Genomic DNA, 26,365 nt, shown 5'->3' on the forward strand with positions numbered 1-26,365 from the left:
TTCCCTATACAATACTTCTACTTCGACGACGATCAGTAGCACCGCTACGGTCCACACCATCTTGTCTTCTGATGTACCTAACCTGAGGGCAGGAATATCCATTACCTTTTCCTCCCCCCAAAGTCCCCTCTTGTTCTACAGTAGCTCATCTTGCCTACACTATACCTTATATACATTTGTACATAACAAACATAAAACATAAATCTACTCTTATCTAGTAGGTCGTCCTCATTGGTTCGCCAAAACTTCTCGATCACTCCTCTACATCTTCTTTTTCAGTTTTCCCTTTTGGTCAGAATCCATAATTCCTGGAATTACTTCTGGATTCCCTCGAAACAATTTCAAACGCCCCACATTTACAATGTCCTCGTGATCAACTGAATCTTCACTTCACTGGTGACATAGTTTCCACAACTTGACTGGCCCTTGATACCTAGCAAAAAAAAAAAAAAAAAAAAAAAAAAAATCTTCTTGCTCTTTGGAGTATAAGAGGTCGATAACATTACCCATTGGCCATCCTTGTGTTGCGACATTCTTGGTACATCACTCACTTTCCTAGTGCCCTGGTGTTTGCCTTGCATAGCCTTTCTCATACACTCCTGGAAATGGAAAAAAGAACACATTGACACCGGTGTGTCAGACCCACCATACTTGCTCCGGACACTGCGAGAGGGCTGTACAAACAATGATCACACGCACGGCACAGCGGACACACCAGGAACCGCGGTGTTGGCCGTCGAATGGCGCTAGCTGCGCAGCATTTGTGCACCGCCGCCGTCAGTGTCAGCCAGTTTGCCGTGGCATACGGAGCTCCATCGCAGCCTTTAACACTGGTAGCATGCCGCGACAGCGTGGACGTGAACCGTATGTGCAGTTGACGGACTTTGAGCGAGGGCGTATAGTGGGCATGCGGGAGGCCGGGTGGACGTACCGCCGAATTGCTCAACACGTGGGGCGTGAGGTCTCCACAGTACATCGATGTTGTCGCCAGTGGTCGGCGGAAGGTGCACGTGCCCGTCGACCTGGGACCGGACCGCAGCGACGCACGGATGCACGCCAAGACCGTAGGATCCTACACAGTGTCGTAGGGACCGCACCGCCACTTCCCAGCAAATTAGGGACACTGTTGCTCCTGGGGTATCGGCGAGGACCATTCGCAACCGTCTCCATGAAGCTGGGCTACGGTCCCGCACACCGCTAGGCCGTCTTCCGCTCACGCCCCAACATCGTGCAGCCCGCCTCCATTGGTGTCGCGACAGGCGTGAATGGAGGGACGAATGGAGACGTGTCGTCTTCAGCGATGAGAGTCGCTTCTGCCTTGGTGCCAATGATGGTCGTATGTGTGTTTGGCGCCGTGCAGGTGAGCGCCACAATCAGGACTGCATACGACCGAGGCACACAGGGCCAACACCCGGCATCATGGTGTGGGGAGCGATCTCCTACACTGGCCGTACACCACTGGTGATCGTCGAGGGGACACTGAATGGTGCACGGTACATCCAAACCGTCATCGAACCCATCGTTCTACCATTCCTAGACCGGCAAGGGAACTTGCTGTTCCAACAGGACAATGCACGTCCGCATGTATCCTGTGCCACCCAACGTGCTCTAGAAGGTGTAAGTCAACTACCCTGTCCAGCAAGATCTCCGGATCTGTACCCCATTGAGCTTGTTTGGGACTGGATGAAGCGTCGTCTCACGCGGTCTGCACGTCCAGCACGAACGCTGGTCCAACTGAGGCGCCAGGTGGAAATGGCATGGCAAGCCGTTCCACAGGACTACATCCAGCATCTCTACGATCGTCTCCATGGGAGAATAGCAGCCTGCATTGCTGCGAACGGTGGATATACACTGTACTAGTGCCGACATTGTGCATGCTCTGTTGCCTGTGTCTATGTGCCTGTGGTTCTGTCAGTGTGATCATGTGATGTATCTGACCCCAGGAATGTGTCAATAAAGTTTCCCCTTCCTGGGACAATTAATTCACGGTGTTATTATTTCAATTTCCAGGAGTGTATTTCCTTTATTACTCTCACAAACTCTTTAACAGATTCTCCTGTCTTACCGTTCCTGTTTTTTAACACGTCGATCGGTGATGGCATCTTACGAACGTATACTACCTCATATGGTGACTATCCTGTATTCATGTGATGTTTTGAGTTGTACGCTGAGATCACATACCTTATAAATATATGAACATCCCAATTGCAAAGGCACCACCACTGCACAGTATCCTAGCATTTCCCTATAGTTCTATGCACTCTTTCCGTTCTTCCATTAGCTTGAGGACGTAAAGGACTCGTCCTCAATTTTTGCACACGCAGAATCTTACACAATTCACTTAACAATCCCAACCTAAAGTTAATGGATCCGCTACTCTCCTGTTGGTAGACCTACATCCCCGATAACATGTAAACACTTGATCATGCGTTCCTATAATATTCTATCCCTTATCTTCACTGGCACCACCACTTGTCGTCCCAACTTAGCTTCTCTGCACAGCAACCCACCTTGTATACAAAACTGCGACTGCTTAGTAAACTGCTCACATTCGCTATCCGTCTTCTGTGCTGTCTGCCATTCCTTAAGATCATTACCACTTATTTGTAACAATGCTACTTCCTTACTTAATCAGTTTGCATTCCAATGTTCTTTTCCAGGTTTATGTACGACCTCAAAATCAGACTCTCTCAATCATATTGCCCATCGTGTCAACCTGCTAGGTGGATATTTCAAGCCGAGTAATCATTTCAAAGCTGCATTATCTGTTATCACTCGAATCTTTTTCCCATAGAGATAGCACTTGATGTAGGTGATTCCATAGATAAGGCTCAACATTTCTTTTCTGTTGTCGCGTAATTCCTCTCTGCTGAGTTCATTTGCTTTGATGCATAGGCAGCTGGGTGCTCTATGCCATATATTTCTTTAGGTAACACAGAACAAGGTGCATGGTTAAACACATCGCGTGGTAGAGTGAATTCTTTATTGAAATCTGGAAACAAAAAGATCGGGATCGATGTCAAAGCTTCTTTCAGTTTCTCAAAACCAGGTTGATGATCCTTTGACTAAACATTTTTGAACTTTTCTTTAGTAATTGTGTTAACATTTAGCAACATCCACAAATCCTTTTATGAATCTCCTAAATAACTAGCAACTCCAAGAAACGATTGTAGTTCCTTCACCATTTCCGGTGCAGAATATTCACGTATTGCTTTAAACTCTCGTCTGTCCTAAACCCATCCTTACTAATTATGAGACCAAGATACGGCGCCTCTTTCGACACAAAATTACACTTCTCTGTACTCAATGTTAAATTCGCGGCTCTCAGTCTCAGGAATACTTCCCTGTGCTGCTCCATATCACTCGCAGAATATTGTATCATCAAGAAACACAATGCACTGAGGTGGTTTCAATCCTCTGAGAGCTCTGTCCAAAACGTAGTAGGTGCCTTTTTCAATCGGAAAGGCATCCTCTTCTATTGATAATGCACCCACAGTGAAGAAAATGCTTTTTTTGTTTGTTCCTCCAGAGCAACTTCTAGCTGATGGTAGCCACTCCCGAAGTCCATCGTTGAAAGTTACTTGCACTGACCTAAATAGACTATGTTCAGCAAAGGCTAGGCATCCATTATAGTCTTGGCATTCAGGTGTCGATAGTCACAACAAAACCTATATTTTCGTGATCCATCCGCTGAATTCTTGAGAAAAAAGACAATTCTGGTCCCCAATGGGCGATTACTTTTTCTCAATAATCCATCCTTCTGTTGCTGATCGATGAATTCCTCCAGAATCGGCTGCAAGTACCTCAGAACTCGGTATGGTAAACCTGTGATTCATTTCCTGTAGGTATTCGGTGCTGTGCAATATGCGTTGTCGGCAACGGACATTTTGTAAAAAATAAATCCCTAATTTCCAACAGTAACTCTTCCGTTCATGCCTTATCATTCCCCTTTAGATGCTTCACTATACCTCGTAATGCAGTTTCAATGGCGTCTGGCGCTTGTCCCGTGACTGATACCTACGGTGTCCCACTCTTCCTCCTCCATGATATCCACGTCAGCAATCAAGAACCCCTTAGTTAACCTTAAATCCTCGGCGCTGAAATTATCCACAAACACAGGTACTATTTTTTCATCATTTACCTCCTGTGTGGGTACAGCACTTCTTTTCACTAAGCAACCCACCTGATCCAGTACTTCATTTACTTCCTGCAGTTCCACTAAACACAACATCACTCCCAGTAAGTTAGACTTAAGATTAACCCAAAGCGTTTTACCGGTATCCGTGCCGGCCGGAATGGCCGTGCGGTTCTGGGCGCTGCAGTCTGGAACCGAGCGACCACTGCGGTCGCAGGTTCGAATCCTGCCTTGGGCATGGATGTGTGTGATGTCCTTAGGTTAGTTAGGTTTAATTAGTTCTAAGTTCTAGGCGACTGATGACCTCAGAAGTTAAGTCGCATAGTGCTCAGAGCCATTTGAACCATTTGAAGCAGTATCCGTAAGTACACAATTGTGTGAACCATGATTGTTCGCGGTTTAAATGGTTTGTCATATTCGATGGACTTGTCTTGCCACATCGCTACACTGGCAGTGGGTTCGTCCATCTGAAACATTTTTCCGTCAAGCTCCACTATGTGTTGCCGAAGATCTATTCTGACGCAATACCGTTGCAAGAAACCCAATCCCAGAGCCATGTCATAGCCCCCACGCAAATGTGGCACAATCCCTACCCATTGTCTGAACTGAACCATACAACTAAGTAATCCCTTTTCCTATTTCCTTGCACATACGTTTCGGTAGCACGCAGACCTGGAATGGAGAGAAAACTACGAGCCACGATGCATTATTTTTCTTTACAAGCCACTGTGCAGACCCGTGTCGAAGGATAGAAATGGGTTATAAGTATCAAGGCCACTAGGGACGCAGCACGAGTCTCAACAGAGCTGCGTAGCTGTTTGGCCACAGGGGACCAATGGCGCCTCAGTTGTCGCAAGGGAGAGGCGACTGCGCACTTCACAATAATTGGATGGGCCCCATTTTTGGAGACGAAGAAGGAAATACGTAGTTAAAGCAGCATGCCGCACTCACAAGAACAGTGCATGATACCTACATATATACACTGAAGCGCCAAAGAAACTGGTATAGGCATGCATATTCAAATAGAGAGATATTTAAACGGGGAGAATACGGCGCTGCGTCGGCAACGACTGAATAAGACAACAAGTGACTGGCGCAGTTGTTCGATCGGTTACTGCTGCTACAACGGCATGTTATCAAGATTTAAGTGAATTTGAACGTGGTTTTAAAGTCGGCGTACAAGCGATGGGACACAGCAGCTCCGAAGTAACGATGAAGGCATTTTCCCATACGCCCATTTCACGAGTGTACTGTGAATGTCAGGAATACGGTAAAAAATCAAATCTCCGACATCGCTGAGGCCCGAAAAAGATCCTGCAAGAACGAGACCAACGACGATTGAAGAAAAGCATTCAACGTGATAAAAGTGCAACCCTTCCGCAAATTGGTGCAGATTTAAGTGCTGGGCCATCAACAAGTGTCAGTGTGCGAACCATTTAACGGAACATCATCCATACTCGTGTACCCTTGATGACTGCACGACACAAAGCCTTACGTCTCGCCTGGGCCCGTCGACACCAACTTTGAACTTTTGATGGCTGAAAACATGTTGCCTGGTCGGACGAGTCTCGTTTCAAATTGTGTCGAGCGGACGGACGTGTACGGGTAGGGAGACAACCTCATGAATCCATGGACCCTGCATGTCAGCAGGGGACTGTTCAAGCTGATGGAGGCTCTGTAATGGTGTGGGACGTGTGCAGTTGGAGTGATATGGGACCAATGATATGTCTAGATACGACTCTGACAGGCGGCAAGTGCGTAAGCATCCTATCTGATCACCTGCATCCATTCATGTCGATTATTTATTCCGACGGACAATTCCAGCAGCACAATGCGAGACCACATACGTCCAGAATTGCTCCAGGAACACTCTTCTGAGTTTAAATACTTCGGTTGGCCACTAAACTCCCCAGCCGTGAACATTATTGAGCATAACTGGGATGCTTTGTAGCATGCTCTTCAGAAGAGATCGTTACTTCCTCGTACTCTTCATGGTCTCAGTTCCCGCCAGCACTACTTCAGACATTAGTCGAGTCCATGTCACGTTGTGTTGTGGCACTTCTGTGTGGTCGCGGGGGCCCTACACGATATTAGGAAGGTTTACGAATTTCTTTGGGCATATGAATGATAGTAAAGGCCTAGGCCTCCCGTAGAACACTCTCTCATTGGCGGAATATTCTGAAAATTTCGGGGCAAGGGAGACTGCACCCTTTATGTCATTTCTTTACGGAGGTGGAGTTAGCTGATGGGACGATTGAAAGTAATGTTTTGAGAGTGGGAGAAATACATTAATTCCTGTATGTAGCAATTTAGTTGGTAGACTCCAGTTTTGGAGGGAGTCAGTGTACTTCATAGAGAAGGGAGCGTTAGCTAGATATATGCAATTTGCGGACAAGAAAGAGCTGTCTCTCCGAAACGTTGTATTAATACATGGAGTGCTTAATGCTTCGTGGGACATTGAGACAGATTTATTCTGTGGTCACTTTGATCACAATGGACTCTAAATAGATCAGCGTTAAATAAACTAAGTGTCTCGTATATTCTCCACGTGGAGAGTCCCAAGAGAGTTGTGTTAGTTAATAAGTTCTTGCGAGAACTGCGAGGGTATCACTGAGCACGTCGTCCCACCAACCAGGCGATTGTACACAGTCGTTATAGACAGACTGGGAACAGTCTTATGCTTCACAAGGAACTCGGCAAGAGTAACGGACTGACACTTAAATCAAGATTAAGCAGTTTTATGGGTCGACAGGGAGCACGAAGCAGGTGCAGTCGTCTGGTGTCCCGCATATCCGACGACACACTGTGCAGCAAAGGTAAATGATGCATTGCTATCGCACAGGGAGTGTGTTACATATGATGTTGTCATAAGCGTGTCTCTTCATCCAGTTCAGTGTTTATTTTGAACAGTATGCTAAATACTGTTTCGTGTTGCGCTCAGCAAGCAAGATCATAATGTTGAACGTCAGTTAGGAACGGTTGCCCAACTATATTAATTGAAGTGGTTTAAATATAGCATGTTGCAGAATCCAGTTCTGCAGAGTTTACTTCTGTTCTTACTTGTTTGTTTTAGCTTATCGACTAGCAAAGCATTATAATCTATAACTATGTGATACTTGTATCAAGATTCGTGTGTCCCTTTTTAAATGTAGTTATCAGTAAACCATTTCTATGCTGAAGCATTTTGTAAACAACATGATAGTAAAAACAACATAACAGTAAAGGGAACAGGTTATTTGCCCTAAAAGTACGCTACTTACTCTCATTAAATTAAATTGCTAGGTAGAGAAACTCTTTCAGGAATTCACAAATAACCATCCTTTTGATGTCTGGCAGGGCCAGAACATAGACACTTCTACAAACACTCAGAGCGATCCTTGCATGCCAAGTGGTGGGGAGAAGACTGTAAGAATCGCCGGTACTTGAGACCCTGTCTGTACTCTTCTTGATATTTCCGAAGGCAACCCTCCTAAAAATGCGTTCAGCGCCCTCTTCTCAGCCTTCAGTAAAATTATTTGATTCACGTTAGCGTTCTGCGTCAACTCATATGTACAACCATCGATCTTCCTTATTCTGTCTGCAAATTCTTCTGCTGAATCCGTGTGCCTCTTTGTTACCATGCCCAACTGTTCCCTAAAATGCCTGGCACTAGACCACGAGTTGCGGACATAATGGTACAAGGTAATACTTAATATTACAGATAACAAACATCAGTTGCCTACATTTCCATGCAGCTAACCTCGACATGTGACGTCGATAGTAACTAGTGCCCTCTTTATTGCTGTCATTTGTGGTCTTTCTTTAAAAATTTATTTAAGGTACAATGTGATAAAAGTACGTAAAATTACAATTGTATCCCTAAATATTAAACTTTATACATTCAGTCAGGCAGCAGTAGTCGACCGAGACACAAGCAGCAACAGGGAAGTAACCGATTTTGTGACTTTTACGAGTTCCTAACCAGGAACGAATTTTATAATATCATCTGTGTCCTTTAATAGTTTATTTTCTTGAGTTTCTGCGTGTTAATTGAATATGTAATAGCCACAGTTCTCGCGTTTTCGTTTGCGTCGGAAAGTAAAACGATTTTGTGACATATTACAAGCTCCTAATCAGGGGCGAATTATTTAGTTTCACCTGTAGTTAGGTTTTTGAATCTCTGCGTATTAATTTAATTTATTAGACACAGTTCCTGCGTTTTCGTGAGGGTCTACAGTAGAACTGTGCAGCACGTGCCGATAGTCCGTTTATATGCATAGTTTAGTTTTCCACGGTCTTTAGTATGGACAGGAACTGCGATTGTTGTGTGCGGATGCGAGACGAGTTAGTGACACTTCACTCTCAGCTTCAGGTTGTGATGGCTTCGGTTACACAGCTTGAGACTGCAGTGCATGGGCACCGCTGTTGTGCCCCAGACGTGGGGATCCAACGGACGTCCAGCACGTTCGAGTCATCCGATCGGTCCTTACCGGTGGCCAGCCCAGTTACTGCTCGCGCCGAGGTTGACCCCTCACCTGTGGTCGAGTTGTAGGTCACCCGGGTCGTTGCAGGCGGCGAAAGACTTACCAGGCGGCCGCACGTAAGGCCTCCCAGGTTTATCTGACAAACAGATTCCAGGTGCTGTCTATGGCTGACACAGTCGCTGAGCCAGATGCTGTCGCCTGTCCTGTTACAGAGGAAACCTCTCAGCCTGCAAGATCCGGACAGTCATAGAGGGTGGGTTTATTGATAGTTGGGAGCTCCAACGCTAGCCGCGTTATGGGGCGCCTTAGGGACATGCCTGCCAAGAAGGAAAAGAAAACCAATGTGCACTCCATGTGCATACCGGGTGGAGTCATTCCAGATGTGGAATGGGTTCTCCCGGATGCCATGAAGAGCACAGAGTGCAGCAACTGCAGGTGGTTTCTCACCTCGGTAACAATGATGTGTGTCACTTTGGTTCAGAAGAGATTCTCTCTGGTTTCGACCGGCGAACAGAAGTGGTAAAGGCTGCCAGTCTTGCTTGCAAGATGAAAGCAGAGCTGACCATTTGCAGCAAAGTCGACAGGACCGATTGCGGACCTCTGGTACAGAGTCGAGTGGAGGGTCTGAATCAGAGGCTCAGACGGTTCTGCGACCGTGTAGCCTGCAGATTCCTCGACTTGCGGCAAAGGGTGGTTGGGTTTCGGGTCCTGCTGAATAGGTCAGGTGTCCACTATACGAAGGAGGCGGCTACACGGGTAGCAGGGTCTGTGTGGCATGGAATAGGCGGTTTTTTAGGTTAGAAGGTCTCGGGAAAGCACAAGAAGGGCTTCAGTCACAAAGGGTGCAGGCCGAACACAGGAAGAACGTAGGTACAGGAACCATTGGAATAACAGTTGTAAATTGTCGTAGCTATGTTGGCAAAGTAGCAGACCTCCGAGCGCTGATAGAAAGCAATGATGCTCAAATCATTATAGGCACTGAAAGCTGGCTAAAGCCGGCGATAAGCTCAGCCGAAATTTTTGCGAAGAACCTAACGGTGTTCCGAAATGATAGGGAAAAAATGGTTGGCGGTGGCGTGTTTGCTGCTGTTAGAAGTAGTTTATGTTGTCGCGAAATTGAAGTTGATAGTGCCTGTGAGTTACGAGTAGTATGGGCAGAGGTAATTGCTGGCAACCGAAATAAAATAATAATTGGATCCTTTTACCGACCTCGTAATTCACATGAACAGTTGCTGAAAGGTTCAAGGAAAACTTGAGTTTGATTTCAAACAAGTACCCGACTCTTACGATTATAGTTGGTGGTGACTTTAATTTATCCTCGATATGTTGGCGAAAATACATATTTAATTTCGGAGGTACGCATAAAATATCATCAGAAATTGTGCTAAACGCATTCTCTGAAAATTATTTCGAGTAGTTAGTTCACGAGCCCACGCGAATATTAAACGGTTGTGAAAACACATTTGACCTCTTAGCAACAAATTATACTGAGTTAATAATGGACATCAAAACGGATACATGCCGGCCGTAGTAGTCGTGCGGTTCTAGGCGCTGCAGTCTGGAGCCACGAGACCGCTACGGTCGCAGGTTCGAATCCTGCCTCGGGCATGGATGTGTGTGATGTCCTTAGGTTAGTTAGGTTTAACTAGTTCTAAGTTCTAATGACCTCAGAAGTTGAGTCCCATAGTGCTCAGAGCCATTTGAACCAAAACGGATACAGGGATTAGTGAACACAGGGTTGTCGTAGCGAGATTGAATATTATAACCTCCAAATCTTCCAAAAATAAACAAAAAATATACCTATTTAAAAAGCAGATAAAAATTCACTTGACGCCTTCCTGAGAGACAATCTCCCCTCCTTCCAAATTGATAATATAAGTGTAGACCAGATGTGGCTTGAATTCAAAGAAATAGTATCGGCAGCAATTGAGAAATTTATACCAAAAAAATTAACAAACGATGAAGCTGATCCCCCTTGGTACACAAAACGGATCAAAACACTGTTGCATAAACAATGAACCAAACATGCCAAATTTAAAAAGACGCAAAATCCCCAAGATTGGCTGTCTTTAACAGAAGCTCGAAATTTAGAGCGGACTTCAATGCGACATACTTATAACAGTTTCCACAACGAAACTTTGTCTCGAAACCTGGCAGAAAGCCGGCCGAAGTGGCCGTGCGGTTAAAGGTGCTGCAGTCTGGAACCGCAAGACCGCTACGGTCGCAGGTTCGAATCCTGCCTCGGGCATGGATGTTTGTGATGTCCTTAGGTTAGTTAGGTTTAACTAGTTCTAAGTTCTAGGGGACTAATGACCTCAGCAGTTGAGTCCCATAGTGCTCAGAGCCATTTGAACCATTTGAACCTGGCAGAAAATCCAAAGAGATTCTGGTAGTACGTGAAGTATGTTAGCGGCAAGGAACAATCAATACCTTCTCTGCGCGATAGCAATGGAGATACTATCGAAGGCAGTGCTGCCAAAGCAGAGTTACTAAACACAGCATCCCGAAATGCCTTCACAAAAGAGGACGAAGTAAATATTCCAGAATTCGAATCAAGAACAGCTGCCAACGTGAGTAACGTAGAAGTGAATATCCTGGGAGTAATGAAGCACTTAAATCACTTAATAAAAGCAAGTCTTCTGGTCCAGACTGTATACCAATTAGGTTCCTTTCAGAGTATGCTGATGCATGAGCCCGCCCGGTTGGACGTGCGATCTAACGCATGGCTTTCTGGGCGGGAAAGAGCGCCGGTCCCCGTCATGAATTCGCCCGGCGGATTTGTGTCGAGGTCCGGTGAGCCGGCCAGTCTGTGGATGGTTTTTAGGCGGTTTTCCATCTGCCTCGGCAAATGCAGGCTGTTTCCCCTTATTCTGCCTCAGCTACACTATGTCGGAGATTGCTGCGCAAACAGTTTCTCCACGTACGCGTACACTACCATTACTCTACCAAGCAAACATAGTGGTTACACTCGCCTGGTGTGAGACGTTCCTTGGGGGGGGGGGGGGGGTCCACCGGGGGCCGAACCGCATAATAACCCTGGGTTCGGTGTGGGGCGGCGGAGGGGTGAAGTGGACTGCTATAGTCGTCGTGGGATTGTGGACCACTGCGGCTGAGGCGGGGACGGAGCCTCTCCGTCGTTTCTAGGTCCCCGGTTAACATAACATAACATAATATAACATGCTGATGCATTAGCTCCATACTTAACAATCATATACAACCGTTCGCTCGACGAAAGATCCGTACCCAAAGACTGGAAAGTTGCATAGGTCACACCAATATTCAAGAAAGATATTTGGAGTAATGCCATATCATTAACGTCGATATGCAGCAGGATTCTGGAACATATATTTCACTACAAGCCGCTTGTGTGATACAGTGTCAAAAGCCTTTCGGAACATGTGTTCGAACGTTATGAATTACCTCGAAGAAGCTGCGCGGGTTTAGCCGAGCGGTCTTAGGCGCTGCAGTCATGGACTGTGCGGCTGGTCCCGGCGGAGGTTCGAGTCCTCCCTCGGGCATGGGTGTGTGTGTTTGTCCTTAGGATACACTAGGTTAAGTAGTGTGTACGCTTAGGGACATATGACCTTAGCACTTAAGTCCCATAAGATTTTACATACATTTGAACCTCGAAGAAAACGTTCTATTGACTCACAGTCAACATGGGTTTAGAAAACATCGTTCTAGTGAAACAAAATTAGCTCTTTATTAGTATGAAGTGTTGAGTGCTACTGACAAGGGATTTCATATGGATTGCGTATTTCTGGAAGGCTTTTGACACTGTACCACACAAGCGGCTTGTAGTGAAACTGCGTGCTTATGGAATATCGTTTCAGTTATGTGACTGGATTTGTGACTTCCTGTCAGAGAGAACACAGTTCGTAGTAACTGACGGAAAGCCATCGAGTAAAGCAGAAGTTATTTCTGGCGTTCCACAAGGTAGTGTTATGGGCCCTTTGCTGTTCCTTATCTATATAAAGCCGCCTTAGGTTGTCTACGGATGACGCTGTCGTTTATCGAGTAATAAAGTAATCAGAAAGTCAAAACAAACTGCAAAACGATTTAGAAAAGATATCTGAATGGTGCGAAAATTGGCAGTTGACCCTAAATAACGACACGTGTGAGGTCATCCACATGAGTGCTAAAAGGAATCAGTTAAACTTCGGTTACATGATAAATCAGTCAAATCTAAAGGCCGTAAATTCAGCTAAATACCTAGGCATTACAATTACGAACAACTTAAATTGGAAGGAACACATAGAAAATGTTGTAGGGAAGGCTAACCAAAGACTGCGTTTTATTGGCTAGACAGTTAGAAAATGTAACAGGTCTAGTCAGGAGACTACCTACACTACGCTTGTCCGTCTTCTTTTAGAATACTGCTGCGCGGTGTGGAATCCTTAGGACTGACGGAGTACATTGAAAAAGTTCACAGAAGGGAAGCACGTTTTGTATTTTCGCGAAATATGGGAGAGAGTGTTACTGATATGATACAGGATTTAGGCTGAGCATCATTATAAGAAAGGCGTTTTTCGTTGCGAAGGAATCTTCTCACGAAATTCCAATCACCAGCTTTCTCCTCCGAATGCAAAAATATTTTGTTGACGCCGTACTACATTGGGAGAAAGGATCACCAAGATAAAATAAGGGAAATCAGAGTTCGTTCGGAAAGATATAGGTGTTCGAACTTTCCGCGCGCTATACGAGATTGGAATAATAGAGAATTGTGAAGGTGGTTCGATGAACCTCTGCCAGGCATATAAATGTGATTTGCAGAGTATCCATGCAGATGTAGACGTAGCTTTGAAATGAGAAGGAGGAATTCACTCGAAGGTGGCGGAAATTAAAATAGACTACTGGCCATTAAAATTGCTACACCACGAAGATGACGTGCTACAGACGCGAAATTTAACCGACAGGAAGAAGATGCTGTGATATGCAAATGATTAGCTTTTCAGAGAATTCACACAGGATTGGCGCCGGTGGCGACACCTACAACGTGCTGACATGAGGAAAATTTCCAACCGATTTCTCATAGCCGGCCGAAGTGGCCGTGCGGTTAAAGGCGCTGCAGTCTGGAACCGCAAGACCGCTACGGTCGCAGGTTCGAATCCTGCCTCGGGCATGGATGTTTGTGATGTCCTTAGGTTAGTTAGGTTTAACTAGTTCTAAGTTCTAGGGGACTAATGACCTCAGCAGTTGAGTCCCATAGTGCTCAGAGCCATTTGAACCATTTGAATTTCTCATACACAAACAGCAGTTGACCGGCGTTGCCTGGTGAAACGTTGTTGTGAGGCCTCGTGTAAGGAGGATAAATGCGTACCATCATATTTCCGACTTTGATAAAGGTCGGATTGGAGCCTATCGCGATTGCGGTTTATCGTATCGCGACATTGCTGCTCACGTTGGTCGAGATCCAATGACTGTTAGCAGAATATGGAATCGGTGGGTTCAGGAGGGTAATACGGAACGCCATGCTGGATCCCAACAGCCTCGTATCACTAGCAGTCGAGATGACAGGTATCTTATCCGCATGGCTGTAACGGATCGTGCAGCCATTTCTCGATCCCTGAGTCAACAGATGGGGACGTTTGCAAGACAATAACCATATGCACGAACTGTTCGACGACGTTTGCAGCAGCACGACTATCAGCTCGGAGACCACGGCTGCGGTTACCCTTGACGCTGCCTCACAGACAGGAGCACCTGCGATGGTGTACTCAACGACGAACCTGGGTGCACGGATGAATCCAGGTTCTGTTTACAGAATCATGATGGTCGCATCCGTGTTTGGCGACATCGCGGTGAATGCACATTGCAAGCGTGTATTTGTCATCGCCATACTGGCGTATCATCCGGCGTGATGGTATGGGGTGCCTTTGGTTACACGTCTCGGTCACCTCTTGTTCGCACTGACGGCACTTTGAACAGTAGACGTTACATTTCAGATGTGTTACAACCCGTGGCTTTACCCCTTATTCGATCACTGCGAAACCCTACATTTCAGCAGGATAATGCACGACCGCAAATTGCAGGTCCTGTATGGGCCCTTCTGGATACAGAAAATGTTCGACTGCTGCCCTGGCCAGCACATTCTCCAGATCTCTCACCAATTGAAAACGTTTGGTCAATGGTGACCGGGCAACTGGCCCATCACAATACACCAGTCACTGTGGTATCGTGTTGAAGCTGCATGGGCAGCTGTACCTGTACACGCCATCCAAGCTCTGTTTGACTCAATGCCCAGGCGTATCAAGGCCGTTATTACGGCCAGAGGTGGTTGTTCTGGCTACTGATTTCTCAGGATCTATGCACCCAAATTGTGTGAAAATGTAATCTCATGTCAGTTTTAGTATAATATATTTGTCCAATGAATACCCGTTTATCATCTGCATTTCTTCTTGGTGTAGCAATTCTAATGGTCAGTAGTGTACTATTAACATTTTTTAAAACCTAAAACCAATAATGTTATTAAAAAAACAAGTTACACACTATGGAAACATACTGCACGACAAGTGCATAATTATCTGTTCCAAATTGGCTTACGTAATGAAAAGTATCTCTTATGGTTGTCAAGTATAAACCAGTGCTACAATCTCAAGGAAAATACAATGCACAAAATCACTTATAGAACCTTGTCACTGTTTTCTATAGAATCATTTGTACTTTCTTTCGTGTTAATGACAATACAGGCAAGTGCACTGTCAGTGGCTACTGGGAAAACAGCTTGGTTCATGAGCTATTAATTTTGTTCTCACTTAATGAGCCGTAGTGCAGCACTACATAGAGCTGTACTTACAAGGTGTTAGGTTCTGCTGCCAGTCCGCCCCAGATGGGGCATGGAAATGCAATAAAGGAAAGAAAAGGTTTTACAACACAGGCAATCATCATAGGCCGCACCAACCTATCCTTCCGTCTCCACGATTTCTACCTCACCATTTATGGTCGTCCCATCCAGCTCACCACCACCCTGAGATACCTTGGCCTCACCCTCGACCGTCACCTCACCTGGACCCCTCATCTACTGACCATCCAGCAGAAAGCCCATTCCCACCTCCACCTGCTGAAACTCCTGTCTGGCCAGACATGGGGATTTGAGCCCTCCACCATCCTCCACATCTACAAATCCCTCATCCGTCTTATCCTTTGTTATGCCAGCGTTGCCTGGGTCTCCGCCCCCCCCCCCCTCCGCTTTTATAAGGCCCTCCGAATCATTTCGTTTTTCCTCTCCACCCCCTGCCCATTGCTACACCTCTCTCTACCTCCACATCCTCCATCTCCTTCATCAGGGTAATTTCCAACTAACCTGGCCTTGTTGCTCCCCCTCACCAGGTCCCCCCTTTCCCTCTGCCCCCTTTCTCGCAGAGCCGATTTTCCTCCTTTCTCTCTTGAGTCCCTGGATTCGGAGGGCCTTATAAATCTGGGGGGGGGGGGGGGGGGGAGGGCGGAGATCCAGGCAACTTGACAGAAAATCCTACGAAGTTCTGGTATTACGTTAAATCAGTAAGTGGCTCGAAACAGCATATCCAGACACTCCGGGATGATGATGGCATTGAAACAGAGGATGACACACGTAAAGCTGAAATACTAAACACCTTTTTCCAAAGCTGTTTCACAGAGGAAGACCGCACTGCAGTTCCTCCTCTAAATCCTCGAAGAAACGAAAAAATGGCTGACATCGAAGTAAGTGTCCAAGGAATAGAAAAGCAACTGGAATCACTCAACAGAGGAGAGCCCACTGGACCTGACGCGATACCAATTCGATTCTACACAGAGTACGCGAAAGAACTTGCCCCCCTTCTAACAGCCGTGTACCGCAAGTCTCTAGAGGAACGGAAGGTTCCAAATGATTGGAAAAGAGCACAGGTAGTCCTAGTCTTCAAGAAGGGTCGTCGAGCAGATGCGCATAACTATAGACCTATATCTCTGACGTCGATCTGTTGTAGAATTTTAGAACATGTTTTTTGCTCGCGTATCATGTCGTTTCTGGAAACCCAGAATCTACTCTGTAGGAATCAACATGGATTCCGGAAACAGCGATCGTGTGAGACCCAACTCGCTTTATTTGTTCATGAGACCCAGAAAATATTAGATACAGGCTCCCAGGTAGATGCTATTTTCCTTGACTTCCGGAATGCGTTCGATACAGTTCCGCATTGTCGCCTGATAAACAAAGTAAGAGCCTACGGAATATCATATCAGCTGTGTGGCTGGATTGAAGAGTTTTTAGCAAACAGAACACAACATGTTGTTCTCAATGGAGAGACGTCTACAGACGTTACAGTAACCTCTGGCGTGCCACAGGGGAGTGTTATGGGACCATTGCTTTTCACAATATATATAAATGACCTAGTAGATAGTGTTGGAAGTTCCATGCGGCTTTTCGCCGATGATACTGTAGTATACAGAGAAGTTGCAGCGTTAGAAAATTGCAGCGAAATGCAGGAAGTTCTGCAGCGGATAGGCACTTGGTGCAGGGAGTGGCAACTGACCCTTAACATAGACAAATGCAATCTATTGCGAATACATAGAAAGAAGGATGCTTTATTGTATGATTATATGATAGCGGAACAAACACTGGTAGCAGTTACTTCTGTAAAATATCTGGGAGTATGCATACGGAACGATTTGAAGTGGAATGATCATATAAAATTAATTGTTGGTAAGGCGGGTACCAGGTTGAGATTCATTGGGAGAGTCCTTAGAAAATGTAGTCCATCAACAAAGAAGGTGGCTTACAAAACACTCGTTTGACCTATACTTGAGTATTGCTCATCAGTGTGGGATCCGTACCAGATCGGGTTGATGGAGGAGATAGAGAAGATCCAAAGAAGAGAGGCGCGTTTTGTCACAGGGTTATTTGGTAACCGTGATAGCGTTACGGAGATGTTTAGCAAACTCAAGTGGCAGACTCTGCAAGAGAGGCGCTCTGCATCGCGGTGTAGTTTGCTCGCCAGGTTTCGAGAGGGTGCGTTTCTGGATGAGGTATCGAATATATTGCTTCCACCTACGTATACCTCCCGAGGAGATCACGAATGTAAAATTAAAGAGATTCGAGCGCGCACGGAGGCTTTCCGACAGTCGTTCTTCCCGCGAATCATACGCGACTGGAACGCAAAAGGGAGGTAATGACAGTGGCACGTAAGGTGCCATCCGCCACGCACCGTTGGGTGGCTTGCGGAGTATAAATGTAGATGTAGATGTAGATGAACCCCCTCCTCGACTTTCCTTCCCACATCCTTCACTCCCCAGCTCTCTTTGGCGCCCCCCCCCCCCACCTGTTTACCCTTCTCTCCTTCCCTCTCCCTCCCTTCTTCCCTTCTCCCTTGTCTCCATCACCTGGCGGATCCTCTCGATTTTCTCATTGTCATCAGTGTGCTATGTCAGTGTTGTGTTTGGTGCAGTTCTTCTGTGATGTCAAGAGCTGTGATTTTAATTGTGTGCTGGACTTGTACATAGTGTTACTGTCAGTCATTGTTCTGTGCTACACCATCCATCGATACTTTTATGCTCCAGCCATACTTCACCTTGTGTTCTTTTAATTGTCCCAGTGTGTGGTTTTTTTGTGTGTGCTACTTTTTATGGTTTTTATCTTCATTTTACAGTTGCCCCCTTTTTGTCTGTTCTCTTCCATAATATACCACATTTTTATATCTATGTACACCATAATTTCTCCTTTATGTTATTTTAAATGTCTTCTGTTGTATAATTAATGTCTTTCAGTTGAAGAGCAGCGCATATGCTGCTGCCAGCCCGCCCCAGATGGGGCGCTGGAATACATTAAAGGAAGAAAAAGGTGTTACGCCATCCCCCTTCCTCTCTTCCCCCAGCTTGTTTGCCGCGCCTTTACCATTGTGTCCCGCCCGCTCTCCATCATCACATTATCCACCTCCATTCCCAATGCGACTTCCAGCACCTAACCCTCCTGGATGATGAGCTTCGACCTGACATTTACCACTCCTACCAACTCTAACCCCACCTTTCTCCCCCCTACTCCTCAGGGCTCCCATCCTTTTCCCTTCCCTTCCCTTCCCTTCCCTTCCCTTCCCTTCCCTTCCCTACCCTTCCTCTGAGCGGTTTTCCCCCTCCCCCACCACCTCCCTCTCCCATGTCCCCCTTCTCTGTGCTCCCTCCTGCCTTGTCTTCCCTCTTGGTCTCCTGCCCCATCCATCTCCTGCCTCTTGGTGTGCCTCCTACCCCCCCTTTTTTCCTCTTCCTTCTGACCCCCCCCCCCTCAGTCCTGCACTGCACCTTCCTCTTTTCCCCTCCTCTCCAGCCTCCAGTCCATCAACAGGTCCCTAACAGAGGATTTTATTCTTCATGAGTGCTCTGTCATTTGCTGTGTTTTTTTTTAAGTGTCTTGCTCCGTGTGATTTTTATCCTTTGGCTGATTCCTGTGTTTGCCTCCAGTGTTTTTTAAGTGCACTTTGAATTGCCAGCTGTGTTCTTTTAACTTTATATTTAACTGTCCCACAGTTCATGTCCCAAAATTAGTGTATATTTTAACTCCCATCATTTCCATTTACTGTGTTTTTTATATCCCCATTTTTATCCCACTTTTTATGTAAGAGTCCTTCTGTATTTTTTTAAAGCCATTTGGGTGAAGAGCGGTGGACTGTGGTGCTGCCAGTCTTCCCCTGCCCATATGGGGAAAGAAATTACAATAAAGGAAAAAAAGTGTTACATCCCCTCATGTGTCTTAAGCTGTGGTGTGTTATCCTCATGACTGCTCTACGGTGCAGTGTTTAAGTGAGTATTCAGTGTTCAGTGTTGTGCGTCTCCTTTTTTAAGTGTCATGAACAGAAACCGTACTGTCGCTAGGTGTGTTTTTTTATCTTTTGCAAACAAAAACTAGACTGTCGCCATATTTTTTAAATTGCGCCTGTCTACTTACTGTGTGTCTTCATTAGCACCGTCAACCCCTTGTTTTTCTATTTTATCTTCCACAACTTTCCAACATTTTACAGATTTTAAAAGTCACCGTTTTATCGCCTGTTTTTTATTGTTTGTGATGTTCTCATTATTTTTTTAAACTCTTCTGTAGGCTGGAGAGCGGCATATTAAGGTGCTGTCAGACTGCCCACCCCCCGCCCTCTGGGGGGGGGGGGGATCTAAATTCAATAAAGGAAAAAAAGGTGATACAAATCCCTTTTAGAACAAATGAATGCGTTACTTATTATTATTATTATTATTAGGATGGCTTTCAAAAAGCTCCCAAAATTGGGTGCTTCTCATTGCCAACCTCTCATTGAGGATGGTGGCGTGGGGAGATCCTAAAATTTGCCCTTATTCCCTCTACACAGCAGCTTCAGTTGTGAGGTTAAATCAGGAGGACCATGCACACTGTCAACAAGATGGGTGGCAGAATTTGGTTTTTCCACTGTATTGTACCAGCACCATCGTTTGGGATAGGGAAAGTTAGTTCTGTGTGATGTGTTTGCGATGCAATGATTTTTGTGTATTCTGAGCACAAATTACAGCCAGGTGTGGGGAGGATTGCAGTAAGTTTCGCTGACCGGTGGATGCGAAGTGGAATGGAGGCCACAGGGCCGTCAAACCGCTGAAAAGAGTAAACGTAGCAGTTCGCATGGTGCAAGCTATAGGCAGAACTGGTGCAACCAGGGTGTGGTGTGTATGTGATTTGGAGCGATTTGTTAGCGAAACATGGGCGCGCAGCCGAGAATAAATAGGTGTTGTTTTCGAACGAGATTCATGGAAGTGTGACAGCTCTGCTGTACGGCGGGGCGTGTCGCACCACCGACTACACGCGGCAACAGATGGGGCGACAGCGTCCCATTCCATGGCGTGTAGTTGGTTCAACCCTCTGAAGCCAACACGGGGCATTCAAGTGTAGCAGCTCTCCTGGACGGCGAGGTATGTCACACCGCCGGGCTACACGCAGTAACAGATGAGGCGCCAGTGTCCCAGTCCACGGCGGGTCGTTCGTTCGACCCTCTGAGGCCGACGCCGGGTCTGCAGCTAGCCAGGGTGGGCCACTTTTCGGCTCGCTACCGCGGGCAGTCGTCTCAGTTCCCGACACACGCTGGAGACTACCGAGACGATGGCTGCAAGTTCGGACTCCGGATCGCGGGCGGTCGTTGCCGCCGCGTCCCCAGCTACACCAGCTGACGAAGAAGCAGCAGCGGGGCCGGCCTACAGGTCCCCACAGAGCAGTGAGGAGTCAACGGGGATGTATATATGACGGTAGTATCTGTTCTCGAAAGAACACATACCGTGGATGACCGTGCAGCTTTGCTAGAAATGAAATGATAATTAAATAGACACCCTAGCTGCAAACAGGCGTTGATATACTTCACTGGAGACATGTTGAAAATGTGTGCCCCGACCGGGACTCGAACCCGGGATCTCCTGCTTACATGGCAGACGCTCTATCCGTCTGAGCCACCGAGGGCACAGAGGATAGTGCGTCTGCAGGGACTTATCCCCTGCACGCTCCCCGTGAGATCCACATTCCCAACATGTCCACACCACTACATTCGTAGTGCGCCTAATAGATGTTTGCCCATCATACTCATTACTCGTGGCAGATTAATCTACCAAGTCCCGTACGAGTTCGGGCATAGCGTGTGCGTTCACACAAGAAGGTCAATGGCCGGGAAGCCATATACTACCGTCATATATAGTTAAAATATGGCTTCCCGGCCATTGACCTTCTTGTGTGAACGCACACGCTATGCCCGAACTCGTACGGGACTTGGTAGATTAATCTGCCACGAGTAATGAGTATGATGGGCAAACATCTATTAGGCGCACTACGAATGTAGTGGTGTGGACATGTTGGGAATGTGGATCTCACGGGGAGCGTGCAGGGGATAAGTCCCTGCAGACGCACTATCCTCTGTGCCCTCGGTGGCTCAGACGGATAGAGCGTCTGCCATGTAAGCAGGAGATCCCGGGTTCGAGTCCCGGTCGGGGCACACATTTTCAACATGTCTCCAGTGAAGTATATCAACGCCTGTTTGCAGCTAGGGTGTCTATTTAATTATCATTTCATTTCTAGCAAAGCTGCACGGTCATCCACGGTATGTGTTCTTTCGAGAACAGATACTACCGTCATATATAGTTAAAATATGGCTTCCCGGCCATTGACCTTCTTGTGTGAACGCACACGCTATGCCCGAACTCGTACGGGACTTGGTAGATTAATCTGCCACGAGTAATGAGTATGATGGGCAAACATCTATTAGGCGCACTACGAATGTAGTGGTGTGGACATGTTGGGAATGTGGATCTCACGGGGAGCGTGCAGGGGATAAGTCCCTGCAGACGCACTATCCTCTGTGCCCTCGGCGGCTCAGACGGATAGAGCGTCTGCCATGTAAGCAGGAGATCCCGGGTTCGAGTCCCGGTCGGGGCACACATTTTCAACATGTCTCCAGTGAAGTATATCAACGCCTGTTTGCAGCTAGGGTGTCTATTTAATTATCATTTCATTTCTAGCAAAGCTGCACGGTCATCCACGGTATGTGTTCTTTCGAGAACAGATACTACCGTCATATATAGTTAAAATATGGCTTCCCGGCCATTGACCTTCTTGTGTGAACGCACACGCTATGCCCGAACTCGTACGGGACTTGGTAGATTAATCTGCCACGAGTAATGAGTATGATGGGCAAACATCTATTAGGCGCACTACGAATGTAGTGGTGTGGACATGTTGGGAATGTGGATCTCACGGGGAGCGTGCAGGGGATAAGTCCCTGCAGACGCACTATCCTCTGTGCCCTCGGTGGCTCAGACGGATAGAGCGTCTGCCATGTAAGCAGGAGATCCCGGGTTCGAGTCCCGGTCGGGGCACACATTTTCAACATGTCTCCAGTGAAGTATATCAACGCCTGTTTGCAGCTAGGGTGTCTATTTAATTATCATTTCATTCAACGGGGATGGTTTAGATATAGATCTGTAATTGCCATGTACTCTTCTTACACGTAGTTTGTTCATGTCTTGTTGTATATTTTTTGTATTTTATTATTACTCATTCTTTCACAAAACGAGTGTGGCTGGTTAACTATGGTAAATATGTGATGGTGAGTCAAATAATATCAAAATAACATGAAAGAATGATAAAAGCATATCGCTGACCATTATTGCTGGTTTGTAGAGAAGAAGTCTAAGAGCTGTCTGTGTTCACGGTATTTCGTTTAGACCCATTGTGCTGTGTAGCAGCGGGGCAAAAGTTGTGCTAGAATTACAACCTGAAATACGATTAATATTTGAACAAAGGAGGGCAGATGGACTACTGGATTGCAAAATGTAGTTGGGCATCCGTGTCAGGAACAGACATGTGATATAGAATGTCACTGCGAAAAGTTTTAATGTTATCTTGTGATGTGCAGTCTACTGGGATGTATTATGAACCTTTGTGAGCGCTGGTTGATAAAAAAAGTTAATGAACTAATGTTTGTGGCCTTAAATGTTAGTATTTCTTATGTTAGAATCTTCACTGTCCAGGTCATTCTCGAACAGCCATTGACTTAATGCGGAGCAGTAAGTGGAGAGATAACACGAATTGCTGGGTTCACTGTAAAATCTAAAGCAATGGTGTGTCAATAATAGACTATAGTCACGGTGGAAAAAATGCAACATCTGAAAGCAATTCAAGATGATAATTTCAGTGACTGAGTAATACCACTTGAGATATGAATTATAATTCTTGAGCAAAAACTGAGCAACATTGCCCAAAATATTTGCATTATTCTCACAACATTTTGTTCCCTGTCAGTATCTGTAACTATAACTCGAAGATAGTTTAGCACACTGGACAGACACAACATAGATTATCAGATTTACAAGTACTTCCTATGGAACTGTCTTGAAACATATGCCAACAAAGAAGTAAGGGAAACTGTTTAATGAGTTTATTGATAAATTATGTATGTAGCTCTGTTACTTTCATTTATATCACTGGATAGAAGTGTGTTGTGCGTTAGTACATATGAAAAACAGTGCATCCATAAATCGTACTATCTAATGTAATGTAGAAATTTCAGCTTTTTGAAGATATACATTGCTTGCAATGCACATATTTTTATATTTAAATGACTAACGACATAATAAAATTAAACTTAACTTCTTTTATTTATTTATATTTCTCCACAGTTACAGCCTATTATCTGCGAAGCTAAAATAGTCCATACAATTCACATTTTCGTTGATGATGATAATAATAAATGTATGTATTTCCTGCTACTTTATAAAAAAGGCTGATACTTATTTTGTCGAAATTATTGTTTCATGGTGCACTCCCAGGCCATTAAAAAGTTACAGAGATACAGATTACTTTTTGTAATCAAGTTGGAAGGCCTGATGAGATCTACACCTAGGCCCAATAAGGCTCTCCACAGGAGAAACGAGCTTTAAAATTCTACCTGTAGTGGACATCTAATAGCCAAGTCATCACTGATTTGTAGTATGAACTCAAGATTTTAATTCTTGTGTGAAGTATATTTCCTATATTGTGTTTTTTATAATATGTTTCACATCCATGAGGATCTCATGGCTATGAACCTATGGAACGAACAGCACATATAACCTAGTGGAAGCAGATTTACAACTACAAGGGTCACTCAGTTCACACTATATCAGTTAGCCCGTGTGTTCCTTGACCCTATTAAAGCCAAAATCACTGACCACTAAGTGTAGACAGTTAAATAACACACTGTCACTAACAGAGTCCGACATCTAGAGTAGAATGACTGTAGGCATTCTTGCACATAAAAGCGGTTGCCGAAAAATCCAAGATGGCGGCGCCACAAAAATAAGAAATGCACCCTTGGTGAAACTGTTCACAAAATTTTACTGTGGCAGGACGCGACATTGCGTATAGTCCATACCGCCAGAATTTCACAGTGAATCTGTCTGAAAGTTAGATGCATTTCCCACAAGAATCGTACTGTCCCGTGTACTTCAGTTTTTTAAGTACATTTCCAGTTGCTGCACCATTTGACTCTCACACAATGATGCTCATCTGTTAATTCTACCACAGTAGAAGTGTGTCTGTAATAAACCCAGAATATGGACTCTCTTCTGACAATGTGTCCGTAGCCTTAGGGTGAGACGAAACGTGTAACTTACTTCTTAAAGCCACCTCGAATATTCATTTTCAGTGCTGGCTTTTTCCTTTGCTTAACTGAAATTCAATGTTTTTCTCTGCAGATGGGGATAATTTTAATGAATATTTTGCACTTTACTGAGCGCAGACTAGTATGTCTCCACTGTTTGTATTACATGTTTCTCAGTTCTTACACAGTACAAGTTAGCATTCTGCACCAGCAGACATTCTTTAAATACTTGTGCTTGTCCTTTCTGTATTATTTTGTCTTCAACTTTAACCAATTTCTATTGAAACACCACCACTAGTCGTCTTTCCTTTCTCCATACTTAGAATAGCATTATGTTCAGAAAGTCAGTTGTTGTTATTCATGTTTGTGTTTATCTTCTTGAAGAGATCTCCGAATATTTGTACAATTTGTTTCTGTTGGAAGATATTGTGCACCCAGCATTTCAACTGATAAAATGTTGTCTACACCCACTAAAAGTTTCCGCTGTTTTCTTGATATTCTTGTTGGTTTCTCTTACAAAACTTTCGTTGTATTTTCTCACATCTTCTCAAAGACATTTCTTAAGGGTTTTGCACAGTCCCCCTTATTTTCTCGTGTTCCTTTTATCGTTTAGTGAAACTCTTGTGATCTCTTTAATAGCTATCTTGTTCAATTTGTGATTTTATTTTACTTTGCTGTCTTCGTATCTGTAAGGTATTTTGCTGTTAGCCTAAGCTAATTTCACTTTTAGTTTCATTTGGTCCTTGTCTGGTCCATTTTCTTCTGGTATCATACGCAAAAATTCTTCACTGAAGAATTCATCTGTAGTTTTTACCATAATTTCCATTTATCTTATTATTGGGCCATCCTACTGACATTAGTATTTGTAATTGTTCTTGATGGTGTTCTACCTGCTCACCAGATTAGATGTCAATGCCTTCCATGCAGTATACTTTGTTTATTTGTATAACAAGCCTTGCTCTTTTATTTGCGATTCTTTCAGTATCTACAACATGGGATTCGATTTTCTTGGTTTCAACTAAGCCTATGCCTCAAGTTTTTCTCTGCTCTATTCCTCTGTAATAAACTGTATGTTGTGAATATAATTCCGTTTGGTTTGTGTTATTCAAAGAAACCTCTGATAATCCTGCTATATCCTGCCTGATCTTACATAACTCTGTCTCCTACTTCCCTAGCCTCCCTGTACCCCCTTCAAATCTGCAGTTTATTGCCCATTTTACAACGTGTAAGCACTGTCTTTATGAGGAGATCCCAGGCCACCGGGCATTACAGGAAGGGAAAGCAGGGAAGTACCGTGCAGGACAATAACTACAAGCATCTTCCAGAGGCTTGCTGCAGAAGCTGATTTGAAGGACCGGACCCAAGGTTTGTTGTTGCCCTGCATAGTGGTAATAACAGTACAATGAACGAATTTTGCAAATGCCAGAGAAACTGAACATTACTCAAGACCACATAGAAATGTTTTCTAAACCGAACATTCTTCACGAGTGTGTGTTTCTTGTAGACTGTGAAAAGTTGGCGTTACACAACAGTGAAGAAAGTTCAGTTGGTCATCTATGATCTGAGGTTCCATACAGACACGATGGTTTGCTTATACAACTACACATATTTCAAAATCATCAACTGTGATCGAAAGAAGTCACAAATGAGACGGCAAAATAAATTAGAAATCAAACTGGCGACTCAAA

General features: G+C 45.0%; 3 non-coding genes across 3 annotated transcripts; 2 read left to right on the forward strand and 1 right to left on the reverse strand.

Moving 5' to 3' along the window:
• Positions 1 to 20,933: 20,933 nt before the first annotated feature.
• Positions 20,934 to 21,008, reverse strand: Trnat-ugu (transfer RNA threonine (anticodon UGU)). The gene has a single exon. It is a non-coding gene; the product is annotated as a tRNA-Thr (tRNA).
• A 450-nt stretch (positions 21,009 to 21,458) lies between these two features.
• On the forward strand, positions 21,459 to 21,533 carry Trnat-ugu (transfer RNA threonine (anticodon UGU)). Its single transcript has one exon. It is a non-coding gene; the product is annotated as a tRNA-Thr (tRNA).
• Positions 21,534 to 22,338: 805 nt separating this feature from the next.
• Positions 22,339 to 22,413, forward strand: Trnat-ugu (transfer RNA threonine (anticodon UGU)). Its single transcript has one exon. It is a non-coding gene; the product is annotated as a tRNA-Thr (tRNA).
• The last annotated feature ends 3,952 nt before the right edge of the window (positions 22,414 to 26,365 follow it).

This window comes from Schistocerca nitens, chromosome 3 (assembly GCF_023898315.1).
Source record: "Schistocerca nitens isolate TAMUIC-IGC-003100 chromosome 3, iqSchNite1.1, whole genome shotgun sequence".
Classification (NCBI taxonomy): Eukaryota; Metazoa; Arthropoda; class Insecta; order Orthoptera; family Acrididae; genus Schistocerca; species Schistocerca nitens.